This window comes from Oryx dammah, unplaced genomic scaffold (assembly GCF_014754425.2).
Source record: "Oryx dammah isolate SB20612 unplaced genomic scaffold, SCBI_Odam_1.1 HiC_scaffold_2, whole genome shotgun sequence".
In the NCBI taxonomy this organism is placed as follows: Eukaryota; Metazoa; Chordata; class Mammalia; order Artiodactyla; family Bovidae; genus Oryx; species Oryx dammah.
Window position 1 is genome coordinate 187,483,857 of NW_024070186.1, and position 18,233 is coordinate 187,502,089.

General features: G+C 38.2%; 1 protein-coding gene and 1 long non-coding RNA gene across 2 annotated transcripts in view; both read right to left on the bottom strand.

The window, feature by feature from the left end:
- AUTS2 (activator of transcription and developmental regulator AUTS2) overlaps positions 1 to 18,233 on the bottom strand; it is a 1,198,451-nt gene that overhangs the window by 822,272 nt on the left and 357,946 nt on the right. The gene's annotated exons all lie outside the window — the stretch shown is intronic.
- Positions 1,128 to 15,872, bottom strand: LOC120878103. Its single transcript, XR_005724460.1, has 3 exons — positions 15,761 to 15,872; positions 12,619 to 12,623; positions 1,128 to 1,138 (listed from the first exon to the last, which is right to left on the bottom strand). It is a non-coding gene; the product is annotated as an uncharacterized LOC120878103 (long non-coding RNA).

Here is an 18,233-nt window from a genome sequence, read left to right on the forward strand (position 1 = left end):
ACAACACAAACAGATACAAACCAGATTAATGTGAACAAATGGCTAAGCAAAAATAGAAATTCAGGATTAGCTTTATAAATGAAAGAAAAAGATGGTAAGTGCAAATGCTGCTACCATAAACAATGCAGAATAAACAACTCAGTATGAGCACATTTCAAATGGGAAGAACAGGAGAACGCGTATCGTGATGGGTCTGACTAATCTCACACAGACTATCAGGGGCCCACTCATGCTCTAATGACTCCCAGTGTATCTTGTTAGAAGGATATGCCATTTATTAATGCTTGCATTTTACTCTTTAAGTTTTTCCATGATTTATACACAAATCTGAGGTCTTTCAAGACATGTGACACTCAAAGACCAGACTGACTTCACAACTCTCAAGCATTGATGATGGGTAATAAAGACCATGATGAGTATCATTTAGATGGCTGTAATGGAATAGAAAAACCACAGGCAATAAACAGTACTCACTCATGAGATAAAAGCGATTATATTGATCATATCTATGTGCATTAAATACTAACATCAGATGTTAATTAACCCGAAGTCCTGAATAAAAAATTGAAATAAGGAAGAAAATCCATACTTACAGAATAAAAACGAAATACATATCACCTGATTTTAGGCAAATATTAATTGACCTAATATCAGGCCAACCATGTATCTTTTATAATAAATGCTCTTTTAACTGACTTCTATTCAACTGACAAGCCAAATCAACTGATGGTCCTCATTTCCTTTGTGAAACATATTGAATGATTCATAGCCAATGAATGCCGCTTTATAAGGCATCAATACATTATACATAAGACTAAACGGTTTGTTTCCATACCTGTTTCCAATAGTTATAGCCAATATTTAACTACATACATGTAAAACAGTGAGGGTAAAAGGCAAGTGAGATATTACTTCCATAAAAATTAAGCTGGGGACTTCCCTGGTTGCTCAGTGGTAAAGAATCCGCCTGCCCATGCAGGAGACACGGGTTCAATCCCTGGTCCAGGAGGATCTCACAGGCTGCAGAGCAGCCAAGCCCGTGTACCACAACTGTTGAGCCTGTGCTCTAGAGCCAGGGAACCACAACCACTGAGGCCACGCCCTGCAGCTGCTGAAACTTGTGTGCCTAGAGCCTGTGCTCCACAACTAGAGAAGCCATCGCAGTGAGAAGCCTGTGTACCACAACTAGTGAGCAGTCCCCACTTGCTGCAACTAGAGAACAGCGTGTGCAGCAACGAAGACCCAGCACAGCCAAAACTAAATAAATATTAATAAATAACTAAATATTTTAAAAATTAAACTGTTCTGGAATTAAATGTGAGATGATCCTAAAAGACTGGGAGGAGGAACCAAAAAGGATTTTGCACTCGATTACTCATATATGTCGAAGTTATTTCAACAGTTTTAGGAAATCCTCATAGACAATTGTGGTCAATGCATTATGGATGTGGTTTATTCAAGGAAGAATAGTTGGAATGCAAATCAGTGGAACCATTCTCTAACAGCTCTCACTGAACATTTTAAACTCCTGAGGATCTTTTTAAAAACTCACTGCCAAGGCTGTACTTCAGATCAATTTAATCAGAATCTCTAGGGTTGATACCTGGACATCAATGTTTCTTTTTCAAAGCTTCCCCAGTGGTTCCAATGTGCAGCCAATGCAAACAAGGATCTACATAAAAAGATTGGTTAGAGGGAGTACTGTCTTACCATAAAATATTATGTTAAAGTATATGCTTTTTTTCTTTTAATGGTTTCAAGCTTTAGCAGTTTCTGTTTTGTAACTGCACTATGGGACTGATGATCTCAGGAACATGTATTCTACCAAAGAACAAAATATGTAAGCTGATTTACTTTGGCCTAATAAGTAAAATGAAGGGGATTTAAATACCCTTCCTCACAAAGATCCATGGGTAAGATCCATCAGTTTCAGAGGTTGAAACATCACTTCCATAATTTCAGGGAAGCTCTTCAGTCCTCCCTATGTAAAGCTGATCTATCCTACACTTTCTATAATATTATGACATCTGCAACTACTCTAAGTGTATATAATCACATTCTAGAAAAGCAGAGGAGTCAGTATGTTTAAAAAATTGTGTGTGTGTTGGGGGGGGGGAGTTGGTTACCTTGGGGAAGAAGGAGCTAGAGAGAAACAGTTTCAATGTGTATAGCAAAACCCCCTGATTTAGGAAGCCAAATTCATAAATTCACTTTCATTTACTCATGCAAAAAGCATACGGTAAACAACCGCTCTATACATATGGCTACTCCAAGTACTCTAAAACAATGCAAAAACAAAACAAAAATATCATCTGAAAAATAAAGCCACCACGGGTATGGCAAAACCAATACAGAATGTAAAGTAAAATAAAAAACAAATTTAAAAAATAAAAATTAAAAAAAAAATGAAAAATAAAGCCAATATGAATCCATATCCTTCTTCAATCCTTTTTCTGATACAACAGTAAAGCACAGTCTATCAACAGGGAGCTGTCGACTCCTGCTAAAGAGGAAGCTGACTTGCACCAGGTGTCAGTCAAGGGCAAAACCACCAATGAAAGTCACATCTGATGTACCATCTACACTTCAATTCCAAGTGACTCAATTGCTAGCTATAGTCCTCCTCCTACTCATCAAATAATCTGGAATCAGGCTTTCGATTTAGATTAGCTGCATCTTTTATTTCCAAAGCACACCAGAAATAACATAGTCTTCAAATTTAACATTTGAAATGAGTTCTACTTACCTCCTTATACTTATTCAAAGAAAACAACTGTAATTGAAATCCTTCCACTGGAAAGGAAGCCCTTGGAACTTTTGAGCAGTTGCTCATCCTTAAGCATCTATGAATAGTCTTTCAATCAAACTAGTCCACTCTAATGATGGAAAAAAATTTACAGTGTAACCTGGTGTAAACATCAAGTTCTTCTCATGTCAAACAACAGCTTTTCCTCTAGCAAGCAACAAACAAGGGCAGAGGAGACAGGTTCTGTCTGGTTCAAATTCTAAGGTCTTTCAAGTGAGAATGCTCCATAGCTACGTGTCTTCTCAAGTTTCCAAATGGTTTTGTGACACAAATTTATTGCTTCACTCTAACAAAAGTTTACTGAGATAAAAGTCTATAAAATATTAATAAGGTACAGTCATCATGATTACATAAATTTCCAAACATACTGTGTAAATAAATTTCAAATTAACTCTGAAGTTAAAGACTAAGAGTACATACTTTAAGCTTATTAGACAGATATTGTATAAGGTTATAGTAAGGCTGGCAAATATGGTCAAACAATACTTATTGTTCAGAGCGGCTGTTCAGAGGAACACTTCTCACTAAAGGAAAAAAAATATCTCGTTCTCTCCGCCTAATTCAATACCTCAATTGTAACTGAATATTTCAAGAAGAAAATCTATTGTTTCCTACATTATGGTCTTTCTGGCTAAAGTACTTAACTATTTTTCACTGAAGCCAATATTAATAATTCTAATCTTGTTACCAAAATGCACTGTCAAAACTTCATGGCAAAAGAAAAATACTGTAAAGACAATGTTTTTTACGGATCTAGATCTTGATAGAATAGCAATGAAGGGAGGGGTGGAGTTTCAGGTTTGCAAGATAAGAAACAACAATGTGAATATACTCAGCACTACTGAACTGTACACTTACACAATGGTGAAGATGGTAAATTTTACATAATATGCTCTTTACCATCATCAAATATTTTTTTATTAAAAAACCCCAAAAACTTAGATGGATGAGCTCAGTATCAGGTATAGGTAAGACAGGAAAGAATTACAGAAGCTCAAGATAAAAAAATTGAAATTACTAAGTATAAACAAAAGAGAAAATATAGACTAATGGGGAAAAAAGAAAAAACAAACAAACACAGAATACCAGGGAGCTGTGGGATTGAAACCAAAGTCCTAAGAATTCAGTTCACAGCATCCAAGGATGAAAGGAGACAGGGCTAAAAAAACAAAAAGTACATGGTAAAACTTGCACAATTTGGCAAAAGACACAAAACTACATATTCAAGTAGCAGAATAAGCCTGAAGCTATACCACACCAAGACCCATCACAGTAAAAGGTTTGAAAACTAAAGACACAGAAAAATCCTGGAAATAGCCAGAGAGAAACAACACATGATTTACAGGGGAAAGGAGGACAGTGAATTTCTCATAAGAAACTCTATGAAAGTGAAAAGTTAAAGTTAAGTCGTTCAGTTGTATCTGACCCTCAGCGACCCCATGGACTGCAGCCTTCCAGGCTCCTCCGTCCATGGGATTTTCCAGGCAACAGTACTGGAGTGGGGTGCCATTGCCTTCTCCGTAGAAACTCTACAGGCCAGAAAAAAGATTCAAGATACATTTGATGGCTGAAAAGAACGTCAAGCCAGAATTGGATAGCAAGTAAAAATATCCCTGAGGAAGAACTGCGTATTAAAGACATTCTCAAATTAAAGAAAACTAAGAAAATGTGTTGCTGTACCTATCTTTAGGTATAAAGGAAGTTCTCTTCTTAAAAAAAAAAAAAAAACAGGAAATGATAAAATAATTTCAAACTACCAGAAAGGGGAAAAAGAACAATGGAAAGAACAAAAGAAGTATACTTTCTCCTTTTGAGTTTCCCAAATCATGACTGATGGTTAAAGCAAATATTACAACTGTCTTCAGATGGTTCTAAATGCACGTTAGAGGAACTATTTAAGATAATTATAATATAAATGGGGGAGTATATTTTCAACAGTTTCAACAGAACTATATATTTTGACAGTTCACTTGAGCTGATAAAAACCTGATCACACTAGACTGTGATGTATATATTTGTAATATCTAGAACAACCATTAAAAATGCTATACAAAGATATATACTTAAAAACATTATGGATAAATCAAAATGAAATCTGAGAAAATTCCAGGATGTAATTGACATAAAAGGAACGGAAAAAAATAAAAAATAAAGACATTAAACAAAAAATTGGCACACTTTGCCTTATACATTAATAATTACAAGGAAATGAAACTTGAAATATCCCAATTAAATGACAGATAAGTAGAGTGCATTAAAAAACATGATCCAACTATATGCTATCTGAAGAATGTCTTTAAATATCAAACTTAAGTATATACAATGCAAAAAGTAAAAATATGAAAGGATTTATCATAAAAACATTTGCCAAAAAGGAAATAACAGTGATATATTAATATCAGATAAAATAGACATTAGAGCACACAGAATTGCCAGGGACAGAGATGGAAGCCACATGATGATAAAAGGGTCCCTATACTGAGAAAACATAATAATCCTAAGTAGACCTGAAAATATATGAAGCAAAAACTGACAGAACTGAAAGGAAGAAGTCGAATCACAATTATAATCAAAGCCCTCAACCACCCCTTTCTCAACAACTGATAGAACAACTAAACAGAAAATCACATACAGAGATGAACTCAACATTAATCACAAGACCTGCTTGACATGGTAGAACAGTCTGCTCAAAACAGAATACACATTCTTTTCAAGTGCCCAAGTAAACCATACTGAAACAGATCCATATGATGGGCCAGTAAACAAACCTCAGCAAATGTACAAGAATTCAAAGCCTACAAAGTGTGTTCTCAGATCACATTGGAATCAAACTAGGAAATGATAAAGGCAACAGAAAAATGTCCAGACATTTGGAAACGAAACCACACACCACCAAACAATTCATGTACCAAATAAGAAGTCTCAAGGCGGGGAAAAAATACATTAAACTGAATTAAAAGGAAAATAATACAACGTATCAAAAAGCAAAAAAAATTCTTAGATTTAACACAAAGAGGAAGCCATACAAAGAGAAAAAAGCCCATAAATTAGACTGTACTAAAGTTAAATTGTTTTTGTTCTGTAGAAGACTTTAAGAATTAGAAAAAAAGATTTTAAACCTCACATCCAATAATGGATTAGCATCTAGAATACATTAAGAACTTTAAAAACTCAGCAGTAAAACTAAGAAATCTAGTTAAAAAACAGGCAAAAGATATTTAATGAGGAAGATATATTTAACAAAAGAAGATACTCAGATGACCAAAAAATACACAAAAGGACATTTGACATAATTAGTTATTAGGAAAATGAAAATTAAAATCACAGCGAGAGATCATTACACACCAATAGGATGGCTAAAATAAAAGCCAGTAAACCACCAAATGCTGTTGAAGATGCAGAGAAAACAGGTAACTCACACTACTGCACTGAAGAGAATGTATAATGATAGAGAAACAGTGAAAGCCAGTTCTGGTAGCCTCTTAAAAATTAAGCAATAAATGCTGGAGAGGATGTGGAGAGAAGGGAACCCTCATACACTGTTGGTGGGAATGCAAACTAGTACAGCCACTTTGGAGAACAGTGTGGAGATTCCTTAAAAAATTGCAAATAGAAATGTCTTATGACCCAGCAATCCCACTGTTGGGCATACACACAGAGGAAACCAGAATTGAAAGAGACACATGTACCCCAATGTTCATTGCAGCACTGTTTATAATAGCCAGGACATGGAAACAACCTAGATGTCCATCAGCAGATGAATGGATAAGAAAGCTGTGGTACATATACACAATGGAGTATTACTCAGCCATTAAAAAGAATACATTTGAATCAGTTCTGATGAGATGGATGAAACTGGAGCCGATTATACAGAGTGAAGTGAGCCAGAAAGAAAAACACCAATACAGTATACTAACACATATATATGGAATTTAGGAAGATGGCAATGATGACCCTGTATGCAGGACAGCAAAAAAGACACAGATGGGTATAGCGGACTTTTGGACTCAGAGGGAGAGGGAGAGGGTGAGATGATTTGGGAGAATGGCATTGAAACATGTATAATATCATGTAAGAATCTAAATGCCAGTCTATGTCTGATGCAGGATATGACACGCTTGGGGCTGACGCGCGGGGATGACCCAGAGAGATGCTGTGGGGAGGGGGGTGCGAGGGGGGCTCATGTTTGGGAACGCATGTACACCTGTGGTGGATTCATGTCAATCTATGCCAAAACCAATACAGAATTGTAAAGTAAAAATTAAAAATAGATAAATAAATTAAAAAAAATAAAATAAATAAAATAGAAAAAAAAAAATTAAACATACTACTCAAGAATTGCATTTCTTAGCATTTATCCTACAGAAAACTGATGTCTACACACCAAAACATACACAGAAGGTATGTAGACAAATATTCACAGCAGTTCTATTTGTATTAGAAAAAAACCTGGGAGCAGTGCAGACACCCCTCAATAGGAAAATGATTAAATGAGCTGTGGTGTGTCCATTCCTTGGAGTACTACTACTCAGAAACAGAAGGAACAACACAGAACAACTTGAAGGAATATCCAGAGAATCATGTCGAGTGAAAAAAGTTAATCCCCCAAACATTACATAGTATATGATTCCATTCATATAATATTCATGAAATATCAAAACTTAAAAATTGGAGAAAAAATTATTGGTTTCCAGGAGTTAATGACTAGGGATATGGGGCAGGGCAAGTGCTGTGCCTATGAAAGACCAAGAGGTACAATCCTCTTGGTGATGGAAATGTTCAATACCTTGACTATATTAACATTAATATTCTGGTTGTGACATTGTTCAAGTTTCATAAAGTGTTACCATTGGGGAAACTACTTAAAAGGCACATGGTATCACTCTGTATTATTTTTACAACTGCATATGAATCTACTATTATCTCAAAAAGTTTACTTTTTAAAAAGTATATTAGGATCATGTAAGAATCGAAATGCCAGTCTATGTCTGATGCAGGATATGACACGCTTGGGGCTGACGCGTGGGGATGACCCAGAGAGATGTTGTGGGGCGGGGGCTCGCCGGGGGGTTCATGTTTGGGAACGCATGTACACCTGTGGTGGATTCATGTCAATCTATGCCAAAACCAATACAGAATTGTAAAGTAAAAATTAAAAATAAATAAATAAATAAATTTTAAAAATAAATAAATAAAAAATAAAAGTTGCAAAAAATAAAATAAAATAAAATTTAAAAAAAAAAAGTATATTAGGTGATACTTCTCCCAAATGAATAGATGAAAAAATACTTTTATCAAGTTTCTGTATGTTGCCCAAGATCATATACTACTAGTAAATGGTAGATGCAGAAATCAAACTCATGTTTGCTAGACTCCCCAGAAAAGTCACAGCTTTACTTAACACATTTAGGGAATAAGTGAGCACCTGTTATGTGTTGCAATTAATAGATACAAAAAAATTGACAACATAGTTCAGTACTCTAGGGTCTTATGGTATAGAGGACAAAGACTCTGGAGTAAATAATTACGATAAAATATATTATGTATATACACGGCAGTGCTAGCATTGCTGAGGGACATCAAGTGAGGATTCTTCAATGGGAGAGGACAGTCATTAACAAGAAAGGGGTTAATGGACACAGACTAACCTTTTAACAAGATCACTCTAGACACGTCTTAGAGCGCTAGAAGGCATCATGAACATCTTGGAGATAAACTAGGAGACTCCTCTAATAAGCCAGCTGGGAGATGGTAAAAACAGATCTAAGATGGGCCCTTGAACACAGATGACCAGCAAGATATGGCAGTAAATGGGAAAGATAACTTTTGGTTGTGGAAGAGGAAATTAACTGCATTTTCACACTCTAGAGATGCTTCATCTGAGGTTTCTGTTGAACTTGAAGGCAGATGTCTAACTGGTCAATGAAATATATGCCTCTGAAGAAAGAGATTAGACTAGTAAAATAGGTTTTGGAATAATCAGTTATTAAACATAGCAAAATATATGAAAATAGGAAATATTCCAAGAGAATGTATAGAAGTAGAAGGAGGCAAGGAGTAGGATGAACTTAATTCAAGTAAGCAATATTTCAGAAGGAACGAAAGCTCGGTATTGACCAAATTTAAGAAAGAGATTACTCAAAAATAATTTAGAAAAACAAAGTTAGTAGCACCGATGTATATATACTTTCATGTGAATAACAGATAGCTGGTGAGAAGCTGCTATATAACACAGGGAACCAAGCCTGCTGCTCTGTGATGACCTAGAAGGGTAGGACAGGAGAAGGGAGGGAGGCTGAAAAGGGAGGGGATACATGTATAATTGTGACTGATTTGCATTGTTGTACAGCAGAAACCAACACAACAGTGGAAAGCAATTTTTCTCCAATTAAAAAAATAAAAATTTAAATGGAAAAACAGAAGTGGGCATGTGCATGCAGTGGTAGCTAAAAAGATGTTTGTGTTACTATACATGTATTTTTAATTTTGGAAAGGGGTCAGAGTCCTGATTATCACAAAGAAATGTTTTTCTGTGCCAATGTTTTTGGTGATGTATATTTGAATTTCTTAGTTTTTCTTGACTGACTCAATAATTTTCCTAAATATAAAACAATGAAATGGCTGGCCATCAAAAATATTCTGCAATGTATTTTTATCTCTCCAATAATTAAAAGTTTATATCAATTCATGTGGTCAGTATTTGAAACAGAATTTTTTCTTTTTTGCCTTTTTAAAATACTGGAAGAAATTCAAAATTAATAACCCTTTAAGAGAATGGCTCTTAGGAAGAATACAAAAAATAATAGTTTTAATTTGGTTTTAAGTATCTCTGTCCCTGGGTTTACAGTAAAGTCTTTCATTTATCCAAATAAAACTAAACTCATTTTGAATTCTGGAAAAAAAAATGTGAGTATAAAAAACAAATCATTGTGAAGGAACAAAAGAAAAGTTCTGTTGAGAATCACAGAAATTTAGAGCATCAATAAGCAGGCTGAAAACAAGACTGAGATTTTTCTGTTTCTCATATTGCCCCTATTCTAATATAAACAGGATATCCTCCAATTAGCTATGGAGTCTTAGATTATTTAGTTTTACATTACATGCATGCCTTGGTATATAAATGCAATCCCTCATTTTGTTGCTATAGGAATAGTAAGGTAGTTATTCAAATAAAGCAATTAATTTAATGTCCTCATTTTCTTTTTTACGAAGATCATTTCTTGAAATAGTTTCCAGCTTTTAACATTAGTTTACTTTCATTCCTTACCTCTGAGCTTCAGGTTTCTATGGCAGGACATTTAAGGTCAAAGAAAAGGTTATGGAGGTAGAGTACACTTTTCAGTTCAGTTTAGTCGCTCAGTTGTGTCCGACTCTTTGCGACCCCATGAATCGCAGCACGCCAGGCCTCCCTGTCCATCACCAACTCCCAGAGGTCACTCAGACTCAGGTCCATCGAGTCCATAATGCCATCCAGCCATCTCATCCTGGGTCGTCCCCTTCTCCTCCTGCCCCCAATCCCTCCCAGCATCAGAGTTTTTTCCAATGAGTCAACTCTTCTCATGAGGTGGTCAAAGTACTGGAGTTTCAGCTTTAGCATCATTCCTTCCAAAGAAATCCCAGGGTTGATCTAGAGTACACTTTTAATTAATCACAATTCATGACAACAAACAGTAGGTAATGGGCTGCTCAAAGGAAAGTAATCTAGTGAGGAAAAAACTAACCCCCAAACCACAATGACAACCTGTCATGTCCCTACGCACAAAGATAATATTTCAGTCATAACAGCTTTAATAGTTAACAATGCAAATATGTCTAAAACGGGAAATGAATTTCTTAAATAAAAATCCTATACTTTGACTATGGGTAAAGAAGAAGTAATTTCATTGTCACAAAAACAGAGCAGAAACAAACCTACACAGAAAATAACAATGTGGAGAAACACAGCCCAAAGTGTACTAATGTCAATTAAACTAGAAAAATGGAAGAATTTTTCAATATGCTTATATATATGCAATCATGAAGATTATGACAAAAACCATCATAATTTTCCATCTTGCCATATCATGATTCCATTCTCTAGGGTCTCAGCTTAATTCTACAGTCAGTGTTTTCAAGAAACAAAGCAAAGAAAGGATTACAAAAGGGAGGCATTTTAGGATGCCCCTGGAAACCTCATTACTAACCCAATAAATTCCCAAAAGAAGTGATATATACAGATGCAGAACCAAAATGATGGCCAACAGCTTCAGGTAAGTTTAGATGTGTTAGGAAGTACATACTTCTTTCCTCAAAGCCTAGTCATGATGTATTAAAACAGTGTACTGTAATAGTGAAATTTCAGATGCAGCCAAAGTTCACTGACTCCCTAAAATATAATCCCCCAAAATAGAGTAAAAAGATAATCTCATCAACAGCCAAAATGATGGGGATGCTTTCTGTACCCAAATAACATTTGAACAACAAAGAGCAAAGCTCTTCTACACATGAATGAGCAAAGCCAGTTAACTGAAAGAAAAAATACAAATAAAAACTTCAGACTAAGCAAACTACAGGTAACAGGAAGGGTCTGTCAATTTCTTTCAGAAGCAAAAATGTATCAAGTTTCAAAGCAAATATTCCTCTTGAAAATTCTCTATTCAATCTAAAGAAGTATAGCCTGTCTTTCCTGTTACTACAGTTTCATCATTTTTCTTCTTTAAACACTAAATAGTGCCTCTGGAAGGGAATGTGAAGACTCCTTTCTCTTGGTCAGTGGCAAGGTCAGACAGCAAGTATAGAGCCTGCACTTCATCCAGTAATCATTAAAGCAGAGGACAGGCATTCACAAATAAAGCTTCTGGGTTCATCTGCTTCCCTGAATAGCCAGAGGAGCTAAACAACATGAGAAGCCTGGAGGGAGGTGGCAGGTTTCCCTCGGGAAGAGAAAACATATTGACTTACCTTCTCTGCATACTTGAACTTAACATAGAACCAGCTTGACTTGATCATTGTCTCACCTCCTGCTCTCAGAGGAAAAGGAGATAGGAAAAAAATAAAAATAAAAAGGGGAAGAGAAAAAACAAAAACAGTAGAATGCAGAAGAAAAAGCCGCTTTTCAGCAAAGGCTTCTTCCAGATGCTGAGTTTTCCAAAGGATGACATGTATTCAAAGGAGGGTCTGAAGGCAAAGACACAGGAAAATGCACTATTAATCTGGCCTCCTTCCGCCTAATGTTCCTATACACCTTCCCTTGGCGCCTACAGCGCGATGCAATCTCGCTCCGGAAACTGCACTCCAGGACTGCCTTGCTGAGCAGTCTGCCTCTCCCTCCTCTCTCTCTCCCTCTGGGTTGCTCTCTTGGCTGGCTGACAGGAGAACTCCTCAAATGGGCTTCAGCCGCCTTCATCACAAATGGCACATGTCAGTAAAGGCAGGAGGCAGGTCCTGGCCCCAGTCCCCTCCCAGAAGGGCAACTCCTCCTCCTACCCCTACCCCCAGGGATGAATAACGAATTCCAGAACTTCCCCTCAGGACACAGATTAACACCTGGCCAAACATTATTCTGACAAGAGCCAGAGTTTATAGAGAAAGGACCCTGCCACAGCTTTAACCTCATGATCTCCTTAACAAGATCAGGTGGTGACCCTTCTCCATGCCTACAGACTACAACACTAAAAACAGCCCAGTTTCTTTTAGCAAAAAGTGAGTAAGAACCCATTTTAAATTCTCCAGCTGAAACAACATCTTTCAATCCTGTGTAGTCAGAGAAAGAGAAACTGTAACAGCCTTCTCTTGCCATTCCCTCTTACTTCTATTATACTAGCTGCCAAAACAGCTCCTGGTATTCAGCCTTAAGAACTAACAGCTTGGTAAAATGATTGGCACTTATACATACATTCCTTTCCCCCACAGAAATAAATGTAAAGACAGTGTTTTTTATTTTTGTTTCACTACTATTAACTAGTTAAACTTTTCAAGATTTCAAGAAAAGCTGTGAAATAGAATGATGGCGCTGACTTTACAAGATGCCAGAGATGGAATGGAGAAAGAAACGTGAAACACAGGCCCGTGGCTTTAGCATATGTGAAGGGGAGACAGCTGTGCATCGCACTGCCTGTAGTGAGACAGCCAGGCAATACGGAAAACAGTGATTCGCAAAATATTTAATAATATGGTGTGGCCCTCGTCCCTATTCTCCATACCCCTACTGGGATCTCTACCCCAAGTAATAACAATTGATAATATTTATTAAACACAAAATAATTAAGGTTAATCTGAATTTTAAAATAAACTCTACAGGATTCTCTAAACTACAAAAGGCCATCTGCACTTCATCCCTACAGACCTTTCTTTTGAGGCATGTAAAGATTTTCCACAGTCAAGGTGTTTGAGGGTATAATGTTGGTTGAGAACTAAAATATCATTTACTACATATCTTCTGAGCACCAAAGAAATGATGCTTTCGAACTGTGGTGCTGGAGAAGACTCCTCTGAGAGTTCCTTGGACTGCAAGACGGTGAAACCAGTCAATCCTAAAGGAAATCAACCCTGAATATTCATTGAAAGGACTGATGCTGAAGCTCCAATACTTTGGCTGCCTGTTGCGAAGAGACACTTCACTAGAAAAGACTCTGACACTGGGAAAGATTGAGGGCATGAGGAGAAAGGGGCGACAGAGGATGAGATGGTTGGATGGCATCACCAACTCAATGGGCGTGAGTTTGAGCAAACTCTGGGAGATAGAGAAGCACCGGGAGGCCTGACACACTGCAGTCCATGAGGTCACAAAGAGTCAGACGTGACTTAGCGACTAAACAACAACATATCTTTATGGAAAGGGGATATGCTTTCATTTTTTAACCTGCTACTATATACCACTGGGCTAAGCAGTAACTTCATTTTAGCTTTCAAAATAATAGGAGTGATTACCACTGGAGAAGGGAATGACTACCTACTCCACTATTCCTGCTTGGAAAATTCTATGGACAGAGGAGCCTCGCGGCATATAGTCCATGGGGTCACAAAGAGTCAGACAAAATGTGAGATTAACACTTTCACATCACTGAAAAGCCCTCCCGAAACACTCTATAGTTACATCACAGTAATTATATATCTTTCCATATTTTTGAAGAAGTTTTTTTCTACTATACACACTCTAACATTCTAATACTATTCCAGCAGAGCAGCTGCATAAGTCCAGAATAAAACTTGATGTTAAAATTGACAAGTGTGTCAAAACTCATCCTCTAAGATTCACGTACAATAAAGGATCTCTGTGGATTCTAATTTGAATTATTAAGGGTATAAACCACTTAGGAGGTGCGAGATGACGTAAATGAAGTTCATACCTGAAGGGCTTCTATTTCTTCTGAGGAAAAAAGGACTCTTACTGGCCTCTCTCAAATCCCTGAATCTTTCTAGTATTCAGTAGCTCTTCTTTCTAGAACACTCCTTATGTCTTTGGTGGCTCAGATGGTAAAGAATCCGCCTGCAATGCTGGAGACCTGGGTTTGATCCCTGGGTTGAAAAGATCCCCTGGAGGAGGGCAGGCAACCCACTCCAGTATTACTGCATGGAGAATCCCCATGGACAGAGAATCCTGGCAGACAGTCAATGGTGTTGTGAAAAAGTTGGACATGACTGAGCAACTAAGCACATATAGTCACATCACCAACATCAAATTCTCTCATCCTTCAGACTGGTACTTAAGCTGTCACTTCCTCTAACAAGCTTCCTTACCCTCAGCCTGAGTTCGGCTTGGGCACATCTATAATATACTGAACTTATCTCCTCTTGGCATTTATCATACAATATTCTTCTTGCCTACTTATTCTTCTGCATCTCCTTCTAAACTGCAGGTCTCCTGAGACCAAGTGACAGCCTCTGGCTTGGTATAGAGACTTGGCAGAGCTGATGCTAAGTCAGTACTGTCGGATAGGATGGAGGAAGGAGAACTCAGAACTTGGGCCACACTGCAAGAGTGGAGACGAAACAGTGCACGGGCAGCCCTTAATGCCTTCTCTCTAAAACGGCACACTCCTGAAACATGTTTGCTCTCCTTCAGCTTTGACGGGGAGGGTTTGGAACTCCCACCAAGCAGAGAAAGAAAGTGAACTCAGTAAATCCATTGATGGGCAACATGGGCAACAATGAAGAAGCCAACAGCTGCCGAGGCCCAATGATCTATATAACACCACCCAAACAGAGTTTTAACTCTCTCAAGTGGAACACAGACTCACAAGAGGCCAGACAGCTGCCATGCTCCTGAGAGGAAATGGACAGAAGGACAAGACCTTCAAGGAACTGAGGGTGCTGGTGAGAGAGGTGGTGAGGGGATTATATACGTAATGCAGGCTGAGAAAGGAAAGAAGTGAGCCCAGAGGGGCTTGCAGACTGACAGAAGAGTGAGCAGCATCACAGAAAGATGGAATGGGGAGGGGAGAGCTGGCAGGGTGGCCACTGACCAACTTTACTTACAGACATGCTGGCAAAACATTCTGTTTTGGGGACAGACGGTGGAAGACTGGGAATTTTTTTGAAGGTTAATTTGTTTCCTTGTGATATTTTCCCCCTTTACTGTAAATCCAAGCACTCAAGGAAACAGGGGAAAAGTAACATAATGAAGGATTCCAAAAAGTTATTTGCATAATCAAATCATAAGACTCCTGGCCTTAGTGAATATTCATTCTATTTGGCAAAGGACTTTGAAAGTTCATAAAAACAAATACTGTCTAACTTTGAACACAAGGGTCTCTTTTTATGTAAAAAGGAATAATAAACTCCCCATTTGATCATGTTTTAATTGTTAGCAGAAATTCATTGATTGAAGAAAAACAAAATGTAAGAATTTAATAATATGGAGATTCCCTGGTGGTCCAATAGTTAACAATTTACCCGCCAATTCAGGGAACACGGGTTCCATCTCTGGTCCGGGAAGACTCCACATGTCAAGCGGCAACTGAGCCTGTGTGCCACCAACTACTGAAGTGCACGCACCCTAGAGCCGATGCTCCACGACAGGAGAAGCCACTGCGCTGAGAAGCCCATGCACAGCAATGAAGAGTAGCCTCTGCTCGCCACAACCAGAGAAAGCCCCATTCACAGCAATGAAGACCTAGCAGAGCCAAAAACTGATTCATTTTTTTAAGAAAGAATTACCAATTGAACAATGCATAGGGCTTCCCAGGTGACACTAAAAAAACCCGCCTGCCAATGCAGTAGACGTGGGTTCGATACCTGGATCGGGAAGATCCCCTAGAGGAGGGTATAGCAACATACTCCAGTATTCTTGCCTGGAGAATCCCCTGGACAGAGGTGCCTGGTGGGCTATAGTCCATAGTCACAAAGAGTTGAACACAACTGAAGTGACTTAGCACAATGAGGACACACACACAATGTTTTTTAATGAATTTCTATTAACCATCCCTTTCAGAAACACCAAAAAATCATGTGCACACAGGAGTACAGCACCTGTATCCTGATAGATATTGCATCTCCCAAGCTAGGAAACTATCTGAAGTAAACACTACAAGGATGAAATCAATGAAACTCAGAAAGGTAAAGTGCTGTCACCAAGGTCTCACACCTGGACTGTAGCTGAGCTGGATCTATGAGATGCCCTGGCTCCTTTGTCGAGCATCATCCTACTGCATGCAGGGCCACCCCTGAGAAAACTGGGAAGACTGTTACATAGCTCAGATAACACAATACAACCATGTGACATAATTAATAACTATAAATTCTCTAAGAATCAAGGGATGATAAAATAAAACTATTTAATTTATCCACCAAATACCTAACATTTGCAAGAATACAGGTTACTGCTTAACACAAGGTGAGGTGGTGGTGGTTTAGTTGCTAAGTCGTGTCTGACTGTTGCAATCTCATGGACTGTAGCTGGCCAGGCTCCTCTGTCCTTGGGATTTCCCAGGCAAGAACATTGGAGTGGGTAATGATTTCTTTCTCAAGGGGATCTTTCCAACCCAAGGATCAAATCTGCATCTTCTGCATGGCAGGTGGATTCTTTATCGTGGAGTCACCAGGGAAGCCCAAGGAAGGAGATGAAGCTCAATTCAAGGGGTAGACTTTTGCCTGTGTTTTGTTTTTAAGTCTCTTAAAAGAGGGGAAGGCCTAAAACTGATGGAGGGAGGGAGCAAAACCTACTTTATGGGAGAAAGTACAATGTGGAAGGCAGTGGATACAGGCAAGAGCTTTGGAGACAAAAGGATTTCAGTCAAGTTCCGGCCATGCCAAGTGCTGCATATAACTGCAAACTAGTCACTTACCTCTCTCAACCTCAAGTTCTTCATCTGTAAATTGAAGGTAACCAAACCTAACTTCAAATGATGATTCCTGTGAAAATTAAAATAGCCTCACAGTTTTGCAAAGCACTTAACACAGCTCCAGACTCACCACTGAGCTTGATAAAAGTTAGTGTCACCTTCAATTATATCACAGCCTCCTAACCTTTGTTTAGTAGCTAGCTATAGTCAGCTGGAAACATCACTTTTTAGCCTTCAATTCAGAAACTCCACCTGCTGTAATAGAGACTCAGTCATCCTCTGCTTACATTCGAAACCTGATGTTCCATCAGGACGAGAGGAAGAAAACAAGAGAAGGCACCACGTCCGCCCAGCTCCACAGTGAACATAAGTAGGGAAAGATGCCACAGCTTGTGAGCTTCCAGGCAGTCATCACTGACGATAAGAGCACATTCTCTAATAAAATATGACTGCTATTTTATCCTCAGTGTTTTCTGGAGAATTAAAAGTCCACAAAAACATACACAGAGATATAAGAAACCAGCAATTGAGCCCTTTTAACTCTGAAACCACAACTAAGACAGGCTTCTGCAGAAACTCATTTTCATTTCCTGGCATAAACTCCTTCTCCTTCCAACTCCCACCCGCCTTTTTTGTTTTGTTTTAAACAGACAGTGTACTGTTAAAATCGGACAATCTTTGTGGAGGAATTGCTTCAGCTGCACTGAAAGAACCCTTTTCCACTGCAGCTGCACTTGGAACACACCATTTCCTTTGGCAGAACATCTGAATGCTTGTTCAGAGAGGCTGAAGAGGTTCGATGGCCGCTCAAGGACTTTCTCTTTTCTCAGCGAACAGGGCTGGTCACAGCTCTTATAAAGCCTTCAGAAGGATTCATTTATCTGTCAAAAATGGCAAGACTCTTCCAGCTTTTGTACATGGTGTTTCCTCTGCTGGGGATGAAATTTCCTCTCTTCTTCAACCCTGCCAGTCCAGAAAATGCATTCTGAAAAATGCATTCACGCACATGCTTTGCACACACACACACACACACCCTACTTCTGCTTAGCTCACAATTCTCATCCCAGACTTCAACTATTTACAAACGCTTCCCTTGATCCTTCAAAGGAAGAGTTCGCAAATGAAACTGTTTAGAAGTTCAGCTTAACATTAGAGTTTAAAATGAC